General features: G+C 50.9%; 1 pseudogene; it reads right to left on the bottom strand.

The window, feature by feature from the left end:
• Positions 1–5,821: 5,821 nt before the first annotated feature.
• Positions 5,822–6,197, bottom strand: LOC142593317 (histone H2A.V pseudogene; annotated as a pseudogene).
• Positions 6,198–15,803: the final 9,606 nt, after the last annotated feature.

The following is a 15,803-nucleotide window of genomic DNA, read 5'->3' on the forward strand; positions in this document are numbered from 1 at the left end:
AGGACAACAACTCATACAAAGACCAGAAGACGTACAGCAGGGCACAGCGAGCGAGCGAGCGAGCGGCACAGCAGACACACCGCGGGACAAAATGACTATCGCTCAACCGGCGCGCGGGAGGCGAAAGTTCAAGCCCCGCCCAAGGTACAACAAAAGTTGTCATCGTTTCAGAATTGTATACCACACGCACAAAATATTTCCGATGGCTGTAAGCTAGATTACCTAAGAGAAAACCTGCGAGCGCACAACTACAACTCACAGTTTTAATGCTTTTATGGCATCTAGAAAGCTCTGTCTACCTTCAGAGTATGAGAGTTCAAAGACACAGCACAAATTTAAGCTAACATTCATGGCGGCAGGCTCACGTGCCCCACCTTCCCAAGGTACTAGCTTTAGCAGGGAAGCAAAAATCTAGTTAAACTACTGTTATCTTCAAGTAAGAGAAATCTACACAAACTGCAGCTACACGGGGTTTGGTGTTTTGGGTTTTTTTTTTTTTATTTTCCTCACAGTAGAAAGACACTATAGAGGAGAAGAGTGCTGGACGGAAAGGGCCCCTGGAGGTCTCTACGCCACCACTCTCTCCCAAGCACCAAGAGCCACCCCCCAGGACACATCCCAGGCCTGCACCACCCTCCTGGGGAACAAGTTCTCCCCAGTGCCCAACCAGAGCCCACCCAAGCTGCAAGTTCTGGCTTTTGCCCCTTCTTCTACGCTGTCTGCCGCAACTGAGAGGAGGCTGGCTCCACTGTCCTTGCAATGGCCCTTTAAGTAGCTGTAAACTACTGTCAGATCACTCCTCTGACTCCACGTGCCCAGCTACCTCAACCTCTTACCTTTGCCTATCCTCAGTGAAGGGCACTGATTTGAAAACTATTCAGGGTAACAGCGCCCAGAAATTAACAGCAGCCCTTCAAACTTGTTTGAGGGGAATGCAGCTTCAGGCCTTTTTTTTGAGAAAAGACACAAAAAGCTTACATCGGTTTGTTATTCTAAAACATGCAACACACAACTGAAGCGACAAATAAACTACCCATCGCCCTTCACCTTTGCTAAATTCTTTTCAAACAGACATACTTTAGCATACCTGTGAAGGAAGTAGTTTGGCAATCGCTCCACCACAACGACAACAAACTCTCAAACTCAAGCTAAGCTGCTCATTCGCAACAGGCTTCTCTCCACTGCTTTTGGAAGGCTCTCCCAAGGAAGTCTTGCTTTCAGTCCGGCAGTCCGGATCACTCTTTCCCTCTGGTACCGCACACCTCTCTCCAGCTGCCGCTTGGCATTCCTCAGGCGCAGTCTCTCGCACTTGTTCTGTTTTCCGCCTTTTAGTTGCAATATTTGTCTCTCCTTCTCATCTTCTCTTGAGAGGCAATGGGTTTTCTTGAGAGACATCGGCTTTTTTCTTCCCCTCACACCCAAGAAGGTTTCTCCAAATAGAGGTAACATCCAGCCAGTACTTTGGCTCCTCAGTGACAAAGGCTTTTAATCTCATGCAGCATTCTCCCTGGAAGAAAAAGCAGTTTCAGGCCAAGTAGTTCGGTCTCAGCACTCTGTTCTCCTACGTACGGACTGAGAACAGCTGTTAACAGAGACTGTGCTCAGATTGCATCAATGCGCAAATCCAGGAACCACAGCGCCAGCAGACACCACAGGCACAGCTGAGCTCTCAACACCCACACGCCCCACCAGCAAAGACCCAGGCAGCCCTCTGATTACAAGCTCTGCAGAACCAAGATTAAATCCTGCGAGGGCTGAATTCTGCAGAACAATTCAGCAGCTCTAGACAACCAGACCACCTCCGAGAGCCATTCCCAGGGACGGAGGACCCGCCTACCATGCCATCCTCCCCAGAAAGCAGGACTAAGAGATGTGGGACGCTTTCCAGGATTGAAAGACAGACGCAAACATTAATTCAGCTCACAATAAAAGCCACGAGTTTATTCTTTTAGAAGGGAAATCTCTCCTTGCTAGTCATCAACCTGCCTTCAATCCTGCAAAGTTTCCAACGCACGCCCAAACTTACGCCCATGGGTAGTCCACTTGACTTGGCTACGACAAGAGAGGCACGAGGAATAGACACGCCAGTTCCCTTAAAAACCTTGAAGCTGGTCAAGGTGGGGGGCGGAAGGGGGAAGGTATTTCTAGTTCTCATTTAGAATCATGGTGAAATTTGAGCCTCAAAGCCTGAAGGCTATTTGTGGTCTCCCAAATAAAATCCCACCGGCACACAGATATCAACCCATCTGACTTGAAATTCTTACTCCAGCACTGACAGAGAACGGGACCTCAGTAGCTGAGATTTACAAGAAATCTGTGCACTGAACGTGTGAAGTGACGCAAGATGGACGTCTGGATCCACTTTGCCTAGAAGAAAATGACTCATCGTTAAAATGCACACAACGGATCCAGAACTGGACTGCGGTTCCAGGATGGGGTGGGGCTTGGGTTTGGGTTTTTTTTTTTGGGGGGGGGGGGGGTGGGTGGGGGGAGGGGGGTCGTGGGGCTGGCGTTACACATACACATCTATGTACAGTGCCAGCAGAACACAAGCGGGTAAGCTACCTTCAGCACAACAGAAAGAACTGAAAACATATCTGGGTGAAGGCTACTTCAGAACCGATTGCTGTCAATTACAACTATGGCTGACAGTAACTAAATAAATCAAACATTACCTTTATAAAGAGGACTTGAACTGGGGCTTCACGTTTCTGAGCACCCACCCTGTGAGCAAAGCGGAGGGGACGACCCGAGGGAAGGAGTCAGCGCCGTACCTTTCTCTCTAGAAACTGCAAGCGGGGGGTGTTTCTTAAGCAGCACAAACAGTTGCTCTCCAGACTGCACTTTCCTCAGCTCGCCCGGCTCCGCCTCCGTGCTGAAGAGGACCTCTCCCGAGGCGCAGCCCACCTCCGGGGAAAACCAGAAACCAAGCCAAACCGGGAACGGGTTTTGCCTGAGCACTGGCAGCAGCCCAGCAGCCCCTCGCACCCGCTCGCCCCTTCGCAGGGAGGAGGGCGGCGCAGACCTCCGCTCAGCCCGGGTGGCGAGGGGACACAGCCTGACCCAGCGGCAGGTGTCCCTGCCCACGGCAGGGGCGGCACCAGACGCTCCTTAGAGGTCCCTTCCGACCAAGACTAAGACCAAGACCAGACCCCGGGGGCCCCACGCAGCTGGCGGCACGGCCCACGCCGCGGCCGCCCGGCTCTGGGGCGCGAAGCGAACGAGCCCGCGTCCCCCGCCGATCCGATCCGATCCGATCCGATCCGATCCGGACCGGACCGGACCGCCCCGACTGGGCACCGGCGCCGGTTCCCCCCTCACCTCCGTAGGTCCGAGCTGCGCCCGCACCCCCCGCACGAGGAAGGGATCCAGCCCGCCGTGCACAAGTACCGCCCGCCCCCCGCCGCCATCTTGGCCCGCCCCGCCGCCATCTTGGCCCGCCCCGCCGCCCTCAGGTGCTGCCGGCGTCGGGACCGGGGAATTTGTTAAAAGCGCCCACTCTGTGGCGCCGAAGCGGTGTCTGCATCCACACGGGTTGCGAGGAAAGACTGTACCCACCCACACCCCCCCCCCCCCCACGCCCCGTGAGTGATTCAGCACCCACGGCCCAGGGGGAAGCGCCAGGAGGGCAGCTGGGAGCCAGCACCTTCCCGCCCGCCCCACACACACAGAGGTGACCTTCTCTGCTGCAGGGCCGGTGGCCCCGCAGCCACCCCCGGCTCTGCAGCGCTGGGGCTGCTTAGTCTGAGGAAGGTGAAGGGCAAGGATGGTGACAGTCTGCAGGCAAGGAAGAGGCTGGCAGGAACGTGTTCTCCACCTCCCGTGGGGAAGGTGGAAGTCACGGCCGTGGAGCGCAGCCGTGGAGGTTCAGGTGGAAAAGCCTTCCAGAAAGCCCAAACCCCTCCTCCAGCATGAGCACAAGGAGCATCCTGGTGTGGGGCTGCCCAGAGCCCAGGCTTGCCGCTTGAGAAACAAAGACCGGGACCGGAAGCTGCGCCCGGGATCATAGCTACTCCTTTATCATGCCGATACGTTGTTCCTCCTCAGAGTTAGTATGTTAAACACTTTCCATTTTATATCTATGTAAATAAGAAGGTGGAAACACCTCCTCCCCTCACCAAAATGTCAGAACAGAGCATGGCACCAGGAAGCAAGACAAATGAGGGCCAGCTCGACCCCTAAACGGGATTTGCTGAGCACCAGAGAAGCTGTGATCGGCCGATGAGCGGCTGAAAATACAGCTGGTAGAGTAACACAGGAGGGCTGGCAGGGCAGAGAGGTTTGCTCTGGGGAGAGAGGGCTGTCCGCCTCCCTGCACCGTAACGGCTGACCCCCACGGGGAACAGAACATGGCGTTGGACAAGATTTCCCGTCTTCGTGATGCAGAAAGACCTGAAAATAACATTAGTAACAATAATGGTAACAAAAAGCACATGCTTTGTAGCTTTGAAATTCAGGTCTCCTCTGCAGGCTGTGGTGGACCATGGAGAAGACTTGCGTCGGCCCAGATTTGGCCAGGAGGTGGCCTGGAGGAATGTCAAGCCTGCTCCTTTCCCATCACTGGAGGTCTCCTGGGTGCAGAGGAGCAGGTGGCACTGGGACCGGCACCCCGAGGCCACAGCGGCCTGCGGCAAGGGCAAGGCTGCCTTTGGAGGCAAAGCACCTTTCAGAGGCTAAGCACCTCTGGAAGTAAAGCACATTTGGAGGCAAAGCAGCCGCAGAGGCCGTGGCATTTGCTGGGGGGGGGGGGGGGGCCCTGCCCGGGATCAGGCAGACTGGTCCTGAGTCCTGGCTCGGCAGTGGAGACACTGTGACCAAGACAGTTCTTGTCCTGCATCCTCCCTTGCTTTGCTTCCTGCAGCCTGGCACATCCTTGACGCCCGTTAAGCGACTGCGGGCCCGAGCACACCTCGGCCCTCAGCTCAGCTCGTGCTTTGAGGTGTTTCTGGAATAAGAAATGATCATAATAGTTGCAAGGGCTTTAAGGAGAAACAGGGGGGCACCCAAGTCAAATTAGGTTGTTAAGAGACTTTGAATAACCCCTTCTGCCAGTTAAACTGGTGTCACTGTTAAGCTCTGCTCACTGAGTGACCGGCTCTCTGTCCCCTGCTGCATGTCCCAAGGTGACAGGATGCAAACCAAGAGAGCAAAATTGCTACACCAACCCCAGTCCCCACAGTAGCCCATCTTCATCCATCGCCCAGCAGGCAGCTCAAAGAAGGGAGCCCGTTGTGCTGAGAGGGTCTCGCCCCACCCAAGACTCTATTGACATGGGCCCAGCTCCTCGGCCCATACGTGGTCAAGTATGCTGCGGGCGGGAAGCCAACGCCTTAGCGCAGCCGGCCTGCGCGTGCCTCCCAGCCAGCAATCAATCAATCAATCGCCATCCATCTGTCCTCCCTTGAAACATGGTGGAGCTTCACCTGCTGCTTGGGCTCTTCCTCCCCATCCTGCACTGCCCTGCTGCCCCCAGATATTCATAGGGTATCTCCCCTGCCCTTTCCAGAGTGCAGGTAGCATGGCAGCGCTGGGAGGAGGTCAGTTCCATATTTGTATAAAACCCAGGGGAGCAGCTGAGCCCCTCGACCACCACACCAAGGGGTGCTGCCCAACGAGGTACAACTTTGTGCCAAACTTTGAATCTAAAGCCCCTACCGATGTTTCCTCCTCTCTACAGTCAATTGTCTATGCTCTTCCTTTGAACTATTCCTTAAAAAAAAAAAAATTCCACATATCCCCAAGATTTCTTCTGTGCTAGGTAGCGTACGATGATGATGGCAGGGAGGGGGCTGCTTTTTTTTTCCCCTCTCCATGCCGTTTTTTATTGTCCCTTCATTCCAATGGGGGACTTGTGGATGTGGGGGATGGCACCTCCACCGGCGATGGTGGCTTTGATCAGGGAATCCAACTCTTCATTGCTGCGGATTGCCAGCTGCAAGTGACGAGGAGCGATCCGCTTGACTTTGAGATCCTCTGACGTGTTGCCTGCCAGCTCCAGCACTTGGGCGGTGAGGTCCTCAAGGATGGCAGCGCTGTAGACGGCAGCGGTGGCACCCACTTGCCCGTAGGCTGGCGGTGCGAGTGTTCAAGTGTCTGTGGATCCTGCCCACAGGGAAGTGCAGCCCAGCTCTCTGTGAGCGCGACACTGCCTTTGCCTTGGCCTTCCCACTGTGCTTTCCTGCTTTGCCACCAGCCATGGTGCCACCGCCACCTCCCGAGCTCCGGTCCCGAGTCCACGCGGGAGCCGCCACAGGAGCCGCCAGGCAATAAGCCTCTGGAGCGAGCACGAGGCTGCTGGCTGTGTGGCGAGGTCGGTGACTCCAGTTAGCAAGCAGCTAAACTGGTGTTTTTTGCAGTACTGCTGCCTACAGAAATTGTCCTCCTGCTCCCAGGCAGCGCGTCCCTCCCCTGTGCTGGTGTCTTTCTGGTGCCAGCACAGCTGCCCAGCGAACGTGACCAGGGAAATCAAGGAGAATCAGAGCTAGCGCTCTTTTGTGTGTGCTGGCTGAATTGGCGTGAAGCTCAATCAGTTTCCCTGGCTGGTCCACTGCGCAAATGTACAAGTGCTTTGCACTGGCTCAAGGGTAGCCGGAGATGTGCATGGGAACAAACGGCCAGAGAAAGGTGGGGTACTTCTTTAGGCAGCACTAACCTTCAGCATCTGTGAAACTACAGTGTTAATTGAGTGACACGGAGACTCGTTCCCCCCTCGGGTATGACACGTGTGCTCCAGAAGGCGTGCTAGCGCTTTCCATTTGTTGTCCAGAGAGTCAGTTTGATTTAGAGGTAAACCCCATATTCCGCAGGCAGCTTCCAGCACATGGTTCGTGCCTGTCTCATGCAGTGCTCTTCTCAACCGTACAAGTGCGCTGCAGCATTTCATGGGTCTTGAGCGTATGCGGGGACCGTAAGCACAAATGTACATTGTTGGGAGTGTTGAAACGTGTTACGATGATAAGTATAGGCGTGGGTACACTTTGAATATTAATGTTGTTTTAAAGTCTTAATGTGTCGGAACCTGATAGTGACTCAAGCCCTTTGGAACATTACGTACAATAGTACTGTGCTTTAACTTAGTGTTTATTTAATTGCTTTGTTGTAAATTCCCTTTCCAGTCACAAGTTCAGTAAAGCCTGTTAGGAGCGTTAAACGCGTGTGAGAGTTTTATTGTGGCAAAGCTGTAAAAAATACCCCATCTCAGCTGAGCCACCCGCTCTGCCGCACCCACGCTGCATTTGCAGGTGCAAGTGACCTAATCTTCAACCCGATGCAATCTTCCAGAAGCTTGTAACGTCTCGTTTCTGCACTGCCGGGGGAGCGTCCGTCTTCCTGGCATGTAAGAGAAGTCCGGAAGGGCTTGCTTAACCCGGCCGAGAGTCGTGCAGTCTCGGTGTGCCCACGGAGATGCCACTGTGCCCACCAAACCACGCTTTCCCCGTGTCCAAACCTTGAGATCTGTGCATAGATCAGAGGAGGGCAACACCAGCCAACAGATGAAAGAGTGGGGTTTGTCTGGCTCCACCCGACCTTTCAACACCACCTCTGGCCATTTAAACCTCACTGGCCTCCTCTTTTCCCCTCCAGCAAAGCAAGTGTACTGTTTCCGTGTGCAACCTAGAGCAGAAGAGGTCTAGTGAAGCCAGACGATGCCCTGCACTGCTCTGCAGCTTCTGGGAAGAAGGGAGTTCTTAGCAAGCCACAAGGGAGGAGGATTAATTGGCCAGCGTGCGGGGAGCATTGGCAACGCTCAAGAGGGTGATAGGCACCGATGCTTACAGGGGCGACTCAGAGACCTTTGGCATCCCTGTGATGCCCGGGTTCTGAATTGCTTGTGTTTGCAACAGAGATTCAGGAGGGTTCGTTAAGCGTTACAATTAAGGAAGAGAACTGACAAGCTGACGTAACAGAGTCCCCAGGAGTCCACAAAGACGGCCGTGACAGCATCTTGCTCCTTGGAACACCTTACAGAAAATGCCTTATTCCTACTTGGGAGTCTGTCTGTTCAAGGCCAAGAGAGCAATATTTTATACGCAGTGTTACCAACTGTAATACAGTTTTGGATTTCTCTTGAAATACTTGGACACAGACACATCCCTTCTGAAACAAGTCCAATCGGACACTTTTTAGTGGGGCCAGGGAGGAATTTGATGAAAATTAAGCACTTAGAATCATAGAATCGTTTAGGTTGGGAAAGACCTTTAAGATCATCCAGTCCAACCATTAACTTACACTACCAAGTCCACACTAAACCAATCAAGGGTACACTAGACTAAACCATGTCCCGAAGTGCCACATCTACCCGTTTTTTGAACGCTTCCAGTGATGGTGACTCCACCACCTCTCTGGGCAGCCTGTTCCAATGCTTGACTACCCTCTCCGTGAATAAATTTCTCCTAATATCCAACCTAAACCTCCCCTGGCGCAGCTTGAGCCCATTTCCTCTCGTCCTATCGCTAACTACGTGGGAGAAGAGACCAACACCCACCTCACTACAACCTCCTTTCAGGTAGCTGTAGAGAGCGATAAGGTCTCCCCTCAGCCTCCTCTTCTCTAGGCTAAACAATCCCAGTTCCCTCAGCCGCTCCTCATAAGGCCTGTGCTCCAGACCCTTCACCAGCTTTGTTGCCCTTCTCTGAATGCGCTCCAGCACCTCAGTGTCTTTCCTGTATTGAGGGGCCCAAAACTGGACACAGTGTTCCAGGCGCGGCCTCACCAGCGCCGAGTACAGGGGGACAATCACCTCCCTGCTCCTGCTGGCCACACTATTCCTGATACAAGCCAGGATGCTCTTGGCCTTCTTGGGCACCTGGGCACACTGCTGGCTCATGTTCAGCCGGCTGTCGACCAACACCCCCAGGTCCTTTTCAGCCAGGCAGCTTTCCAGCCACTCTTCCCCGAGCCTGTAGCGTTGCATGGGGTTGTTGTGACCCAAGTGCAGGACCCGGCACTTGGCCTTGTTAAACCTCATACAGCTGGCCTCGGCCCATCGGTCCAGCCTGTCCAGGTCCCTCTGCAGGGCCATCCTACCCTCCAGCAGATCGACACTCCCACCCAACTTGGTGCCACCTGCAAACTTACTGAGGCTGCACTCAATCCCCTCATCCAGATCATCGATAAAGATATTAAACAAGGCTGGCCCCAAAACAGAGCCCTGGGGAACACCGCTCGTGACCGGCCGCCAACTGGACTTAACTCCATTCACCACTACTCTCTGGGCTCGGCCGCCCAGCCAGTTTTTTTACCCAGCCAAGACTACACCCGTCCAAGCCATGAGCTGCCAGCTTCCCAAGGAGAATATTATGGGAGACTGTGTCAAAGGCTTTGCTAAAGTCCAGGTAAATGACATCCACAGCCTTTCCATCATCTACCAGGCGGCTCACCAGATCATAAAAGGAGATCAGCTTGGTCAAGCAGGACCTGCCTTTCATGAACCCATGCTGACTGGGCCTGATCCCCTGGTTGACCGGCACTTGCCTGTTGAGTTCACTCAAGATGAACCTCTCCATAATCTTTCCCGGCACCGAGGTCAGGCGGACAGGCCTGTAGTTCTCCAGGTCCTCCTTCCGGCCCTTCTTGTAGGTGGGTGTCACGTTGGCAAGCCTCCAGTCCTCAGGGACCTCCCCTGTTAACCAGGACTGCTGACAGATGATGGAAAGTGGCTTGGTGAGCTCCTCTGCCAGCTCCCTCAGTACTCTCGGGTGGATCCCACCTGGCCCCATAGACTTGTGAGCGTCCAGGTGGCGTAGCAGGTCGTTAACTGCTTCCTCCTGGACTATGAGGGCTCCATTCTGGTCCCCGTCCCTATCTTCTAGCTCAGGGGCCTGAGTACCCTGGGGATGACTGGTCTGGCTGTTAAACACAGAGGCAAAGGCGGCGTTAAGTACCTCAGCCCTTTCCTTGTCCTCGGTGACAATGTTCCCCCCCACATCCAGCAAAGGCTGGAGATCCTCCTTGGCTCTCCTTTTATTGCTGATGTACTTATAAAAGCATTTCTTATGATCTTTTACAACACTGGCCAGATTAACTTCTTGCTGGGCTTTTGCTTTTCTAACTTGAGCTGAAGCCTTTCACTAGTAAAGATGCTAGGCTGCAATCCTCAGAACAGCGTCAACCAAGTAAGGTGACACTTGGAACAACGGAGATTCCGGGAAAACCTCACTGCTATCCCCACGTCACAGGTCTCTCTCTTACTAAGTATGGTGGAGCATGAACCTGACGACTGGCAGACAAAATACCTTTGACCATCCTGGGAATGTCCACTACACAAATTTTGCGCTCCAGAAATAGGGTGCCATATGCACACACCAGATTATTGTTAGTAGCTAATTTGGACGAGACAAGCCCCTGCTTCAGAAAGCATACGTCAAGAAAGACATGTAGACTTTAGGCGGGCAGAGGGCCATTCAGTGTTGTGATGAGGTAGGAGCCTAAGTGCTACCTATTGAGAGCCTGATGGTGTGCATGTGAATACGCTCCACCTCTGTCTTTCCATGTGTACTGCTCATTTTAGACTTTTATATTTCATCCTGCTGCTTTGCCTCCGGTCCCTTGCGTTGCCCGGTTGTTCCAGAATGATGTTGTGACTCTCCCGTTAGCAACGATTTCTGACTGGGCAGTGAGCCCTTACACCTCACTGGTTCAGCTGCCCAAGTCAGAACGGTGCTTGTGCTTGTGCTAGTCAAGGGAGAGAGAGGCGAGATCCTCCAGACAGCGACTGAGAGTAGCGGGGTAACGAGGAAGCCGAAATTGGGTTGTCGTTCTGACTCATCCTCCAGAGGAGCCTCTTGCTCTCCGTTTAAGACAGGAAGAGCCTTAGCAAGTGGAAGCTAGGCGACGTATTCCCTTTGGTGTCTGTCAACAACTTTCAGTAATGCATAAAACACCCCTCCATTACAAAACCAGTCCCACACAGAAGACCAAAGCAACACTTAGGGGGTCAAAAAATGTGGGGGAGACAAGCGGAACAGGACCTGTGTTAGTTCACGCTCTGGCTCTGTCCCCCGTAAAGAAGTGGGAAGGGAGGATGAGAACCTTGCCCCATACAACAGAGTAGTCTGGAGAATAAAACTTCCTGCACACAAGCGCTTGGGTAACAAGGTATTGAATTGCTGTGATAAACCTCTGGTAAAGTTCAGGTGGAGCCGGGGCATGGGGACGGGAGCTAAATTTGTGTATTAAAGACATGGGAGGAGGAGTGAAGCAGCATACACCTTCACACCCAACTTTCCTATTGGCCGAGGGGACCGAACTTGTCCCTTGTGAAGCTCTGACGCAGTAGCGTTGTCTCACAAAGGGAGTTTGTTACCCGGTGTGCGATAAACCAATTGAGTCGAGCAGTCGAGAATCCAATCCACCGAGTCGAGATATCCAGTTTATTTCATTTCTGTGCAGAGATGGGTGCTAGGTGGCAATTCCACAAAGCTAGCACACCCTTACAGTAATAGTTTAACATATGTATACTTATGTTGCTACATATCACTCCTTTCTATTTGCTTATCGTACCATCGTGGGTTCTTAGTCTCTTCTCCTTGACTGAAAGACACAATGTTGCATAAGGGTCTTCACGTGGAGGCAAGAATATTTTGGCACAGAGGTGTGTTTTTTTCCATGCAAATGAGCGTAGTTCATTTAAAGTTCATATACTCTTTCAGTTTGCGTCCAATTCCATGCTCTGCTGCCCAGGTATTTCTTTGTGAGTGATAACTTTCTGCTTTATCTAACATTTTGTCCTTGGGTAAATATCATTCGCTACTAGCTGACCGCGACATTATGTTGCTTGAGACATCAGTTCCCCACTTTGAGACTACGAGGCTTTCTAAGAGCTTCCTAAGTCTCCCTATGTACCCGTGCTAACATAATGGACTGTCCTCTAGTTAATTGTAACAGCATTCTCTTTAAACAATTCACAGCAATACAAATAATGAGCAGTGTTCTTATTACAACAGTTAAGAGTGTGAAATGAGCTCTCTAACCATCCGGTTAATGAGTATCCCAGTCCGTTCAGGATTTTGTTTAACCAGCCTCCTTCTAACCCTGCTCTTAGTTCCCTGCTTGCTTTGGCTACTCCTTTGATATCATCTAGTTGATGGTCCAAATCTTTAGTTACATTTGGAATGTGGACACCACACCTACCATTTAAAAGATTCAGGTATCCACCACACTCCATGTTCGTGCAATAATAATAAATCCAGAGGCAAACGGTTCTGCAGTGCCATTTTAGAGGTGGCTTGTAACTGGAGGTTTAAATCTGACAGACCAGTCCGAGTTGCATTCGCTAATGCTTCCATCTGCAAGGTTAAATTCTGAATGGCTAATCTATTCTGAAACCTGAGGAGTCAATACAGGTCCAAATATCCACGCTACCTTTGTTCCAGTACTTGGGTGTTGCCAATTGTCCTCGACTGATCTTTTGATTCTCCCCCAAATTCCGCAGCTTAATGGAGATTTTCTCCATAAGGGACAAAGTTAGCAGTCCTACGGTCCAGTATTTATTCTCATCTGAAAGGGGGAGATGAGTTACCCACTCCCCATCACTGCTTATCCATACCGTATATCCTAAGGCCGGGACTGTCATCTGGGTACGATCTAGGCCGCTCCAAGGGTCATTATTAGTCAGATGCGACCAGGTATCATTTAATGGAGTTACATAATTCCTGCATATGCATCCTAACCTTAGGGCCATAGCAACCGGATACACTCGCTGCACTTGTGGTTCTGAGCTATTACAGTTAAAGATTCTAGTACAATTCCAGTTTGACTTTGTTTTTCCAGAGGCAGTTCTTGACCTATCGAGATTGGGATAAGTTAACTGCACTTGCAAGGGTTCATCAGGAATACCTTCATTTCCTTCCCAAACAAAACACCAATCTGTCGGTTGGTTATATTCCCGGCACTTCCCAAAGCTGGGGTATCTGACAGCCCCACGGCCTATTACTACACTGATCTCCTGACGGTCTATATATTACTTCTTTAGCCCACGGAGTTTCAGCTTTGCTGATATTACAGTTTTCCACCGTACCACCTTTCGGAGTCCATTTGAGGGCATTATTTTCCTTCCTTATTGTACCATGTGGTGGACCCATTAAGTTCCCTTCTCCACATGTCTTCCCCTGTTTTAGTTAGGTTTGTCGTTAGTACCCCCCCCATGAAATGGGATTCTCTGCGGACTTAGGAGTAGGTAAACACGCAGTCACTGAACTCAAGTTTTGAAGTTTACCAAAGTCTCGGACCAACTTCAGAATAAGATTTGTGTTACTGCAATTAATGTAGGAGTACATGATGAAAACTTTCACCACACACATTCTGCTTTCCACTTGGCAAAGGATCGAAGGCTCTACGTGAATATATATATATATTTTTTTTTTTTTTTACAATCAAGTTCAAAATCCCTTTGGGACGCAAAAACAGTTTATGTGTTCTTGAAAATTCTTATCTTAGTTTCTCCTGTCTTCTCAGAGCTCCATTGTTCCGTCGGCGCTTTTTGGCTTTTTTAACCCAGGTACGATGAACCCAGGAGTCAATGCCTCTTTCTTTGATAGCCGTGTGGGTAATTAGCAAAACCAGGTAAAGTCCCTTCTATCGTTCCTTTAAAGGTTCATCCTTCCACGTTTGGATATGGACTTTGTCTCTGAGCATAAGGCAACAAGCTGGAGTGTCTAAGGGTATTGGCGCCCTTTCAGTTAAATACCCGTGAAGGGAAGACAAAGCCTGTTCCAAAGATAACAGGTAACGGGATAACAATTGGTTTCCCGTAATACGCGTTTGATCACCTTTCCCAGTTAAACTATTTATGGGATACTGTTTCCCATACAGAACCTCAAAAGGACTAACTCCTTCGCTAGCTCGGGGAGTGACTCGAATTCTTAGCAATGCTATTGGTAGCACATCTGTCCACGTCGTTTGAGTTTCCTGACAAAGTTTTGAAAACTGTCTTTTCAGAGTCTTATTCATTCATTGGACCTTGCCACTTGATTGTGGTCTCCAAGGAGCATGTAGGTCCCATGTCATTTGTAAAAACTTTGCACCTTCCTGAGCTATTTGAGCTGTAAAGTGTGGCCCATTTTCAGCGGACATTCCTTCAGGTACCCCAAATCTAGGAATTATCTCCTTTAACAATATCCTTACTACTTCTCTAGCCTTATTGGTACAACACGGGAAAGCTTCAGGCCATCCTGAAAGGGTGTCTGGTAACACCAACAGCTAGCTATACTGATTGCTTTTTGGCAGTTCAGAAAAAACAATTTGCCAGTATTCCCCAGGCATGTGGCCCTTCCTGACCTCTCCAGGAGGAGATCTTTTCTGTAGTTTGGGGTTATTCTTACAACAACATAGTTATCGGGCACTGCTTCACAACAAAGTTTGCAAAAGTTTGCATCTTGGTCCTACAGCGTATCTTTTGATACTTGTGACCAGAGCATCCGCTCCCATATGGGATTCACTATGGGTCTTCTTCAGTATTTCTCCTACCACTGGGGTAGTAACCAATACTTGCCCATCTTTGGTTATCCACCATCCTTCCTTGACTTGGTACACTCTAAATACTTGGCAAGCTGATCCTCCTCCTTAGAATAGTTTGGAGGTTCCCACTGAACTTTTCTTGATGGGACCAATGCTTCAATTAGCGATGCCCTTTCCGCAACTCTTTTGGCTATTTCCTCTGCTTTTCCATTTCCTTTAATGATTCCCATTTGTCCTTTCTGATGAGCTTTGCCACACATGATTGCAACTTCTCTCGGTCCCAGAACAACTTGCAACAATTCTAAAATTTCCGGTCCATATTCAATAGGGGTTCCTTGAGAAGATAGCAACCCACGTTGTTTCCAAATAGCCCCATGCGTGTGGACCACTCCAAATGCGTATTTGGAGTCTGTATTTACTTACTTACTGTAAGTAGGTACTTACTGAAAGTAAGTACTGTACTTACAGTACTTATTTGCCTACTGTATTTATTTACTCTTCTATCTTTAGAGGTTTGGTTAAATCCAGCAAACCCAAAGCAGGAGCCCTCATCAATTCAGTTTTGATGGAGTCAAATCCTTTTCGGCACTCTGGTGTCCATTCTAAAATTTCTCCGGGTCCCTTCATAGATTCACATACCAGCCTGGCAATCAGACTAAAATTTGGTAACCGGAGTCTGCACCATCCAGCCATCCCCCAAAATCCTCGCAGCTCTTTCTTAGATTTGGGGGGGGGCTACTAAAACACGACTGGAACCCGTACTGACCCCTGGGTGACAGCGCTAGTTACTGGTCTCTGACTAGACTGGCTGCCACTGAGCAGCGCCCTCGGGGCCCGGCCGCTCAGCCCGTTTCAGTCCCGCTCACTGTCGGCTCATCCAGCCCACTCCCGTTCCAGTGACCAGAACTCCGTATTTAAAAAGAGGTTGCAAGATGGGCATATGCAAGCACACTGCTTTCAAAATCCCAAGACATAAACCTCCCACACTGGCTCTGTCCACCTATTGCCCCAAAACCTACAGAGAAGGAAACACCCCGTAAATTACATATGCAAGGCCAACAGCTGTTTTTACTTCTGGCTTTGGCTGTTCTGCCTGTTGGTTCCAAATGAGTATTATTTTTGCAGGGCCATCCCAAAAGCTGAACATGGATTAAAGTTCTTCCTTGAGGCACCTGTGGGCAGGTGGGCCAGCCGGTGGAGCTGTCTGAGTGTCTAGAAGGTCTCTCTGAGCACTTCCTGGCCAGAGGCAGCACTGGGAGGAGGGACAGGGTGGGCCGCTGGTGCCCTTTGTGCAGCTTGATCCCTGCTGGGGGCACTGCTTCCTGGATTCTCCTCCTCTCCTCTCC

Source organism: Pelecanus crispus, chromosome 3, assembly GCF_030463565.1.
Source record: "Pelecanus crispus isolate bPelCri1 chromosome 3, bPelCri1.pri, whole genome shotgun sequence".
Classification (NCBI taxonomy): domain Eukaryota; kingdom Metazoa; phylum Chordata; class Aves; order Pelecaniformes; family Pelecanidae; genus Pelecanus; species Pelecanus crispus.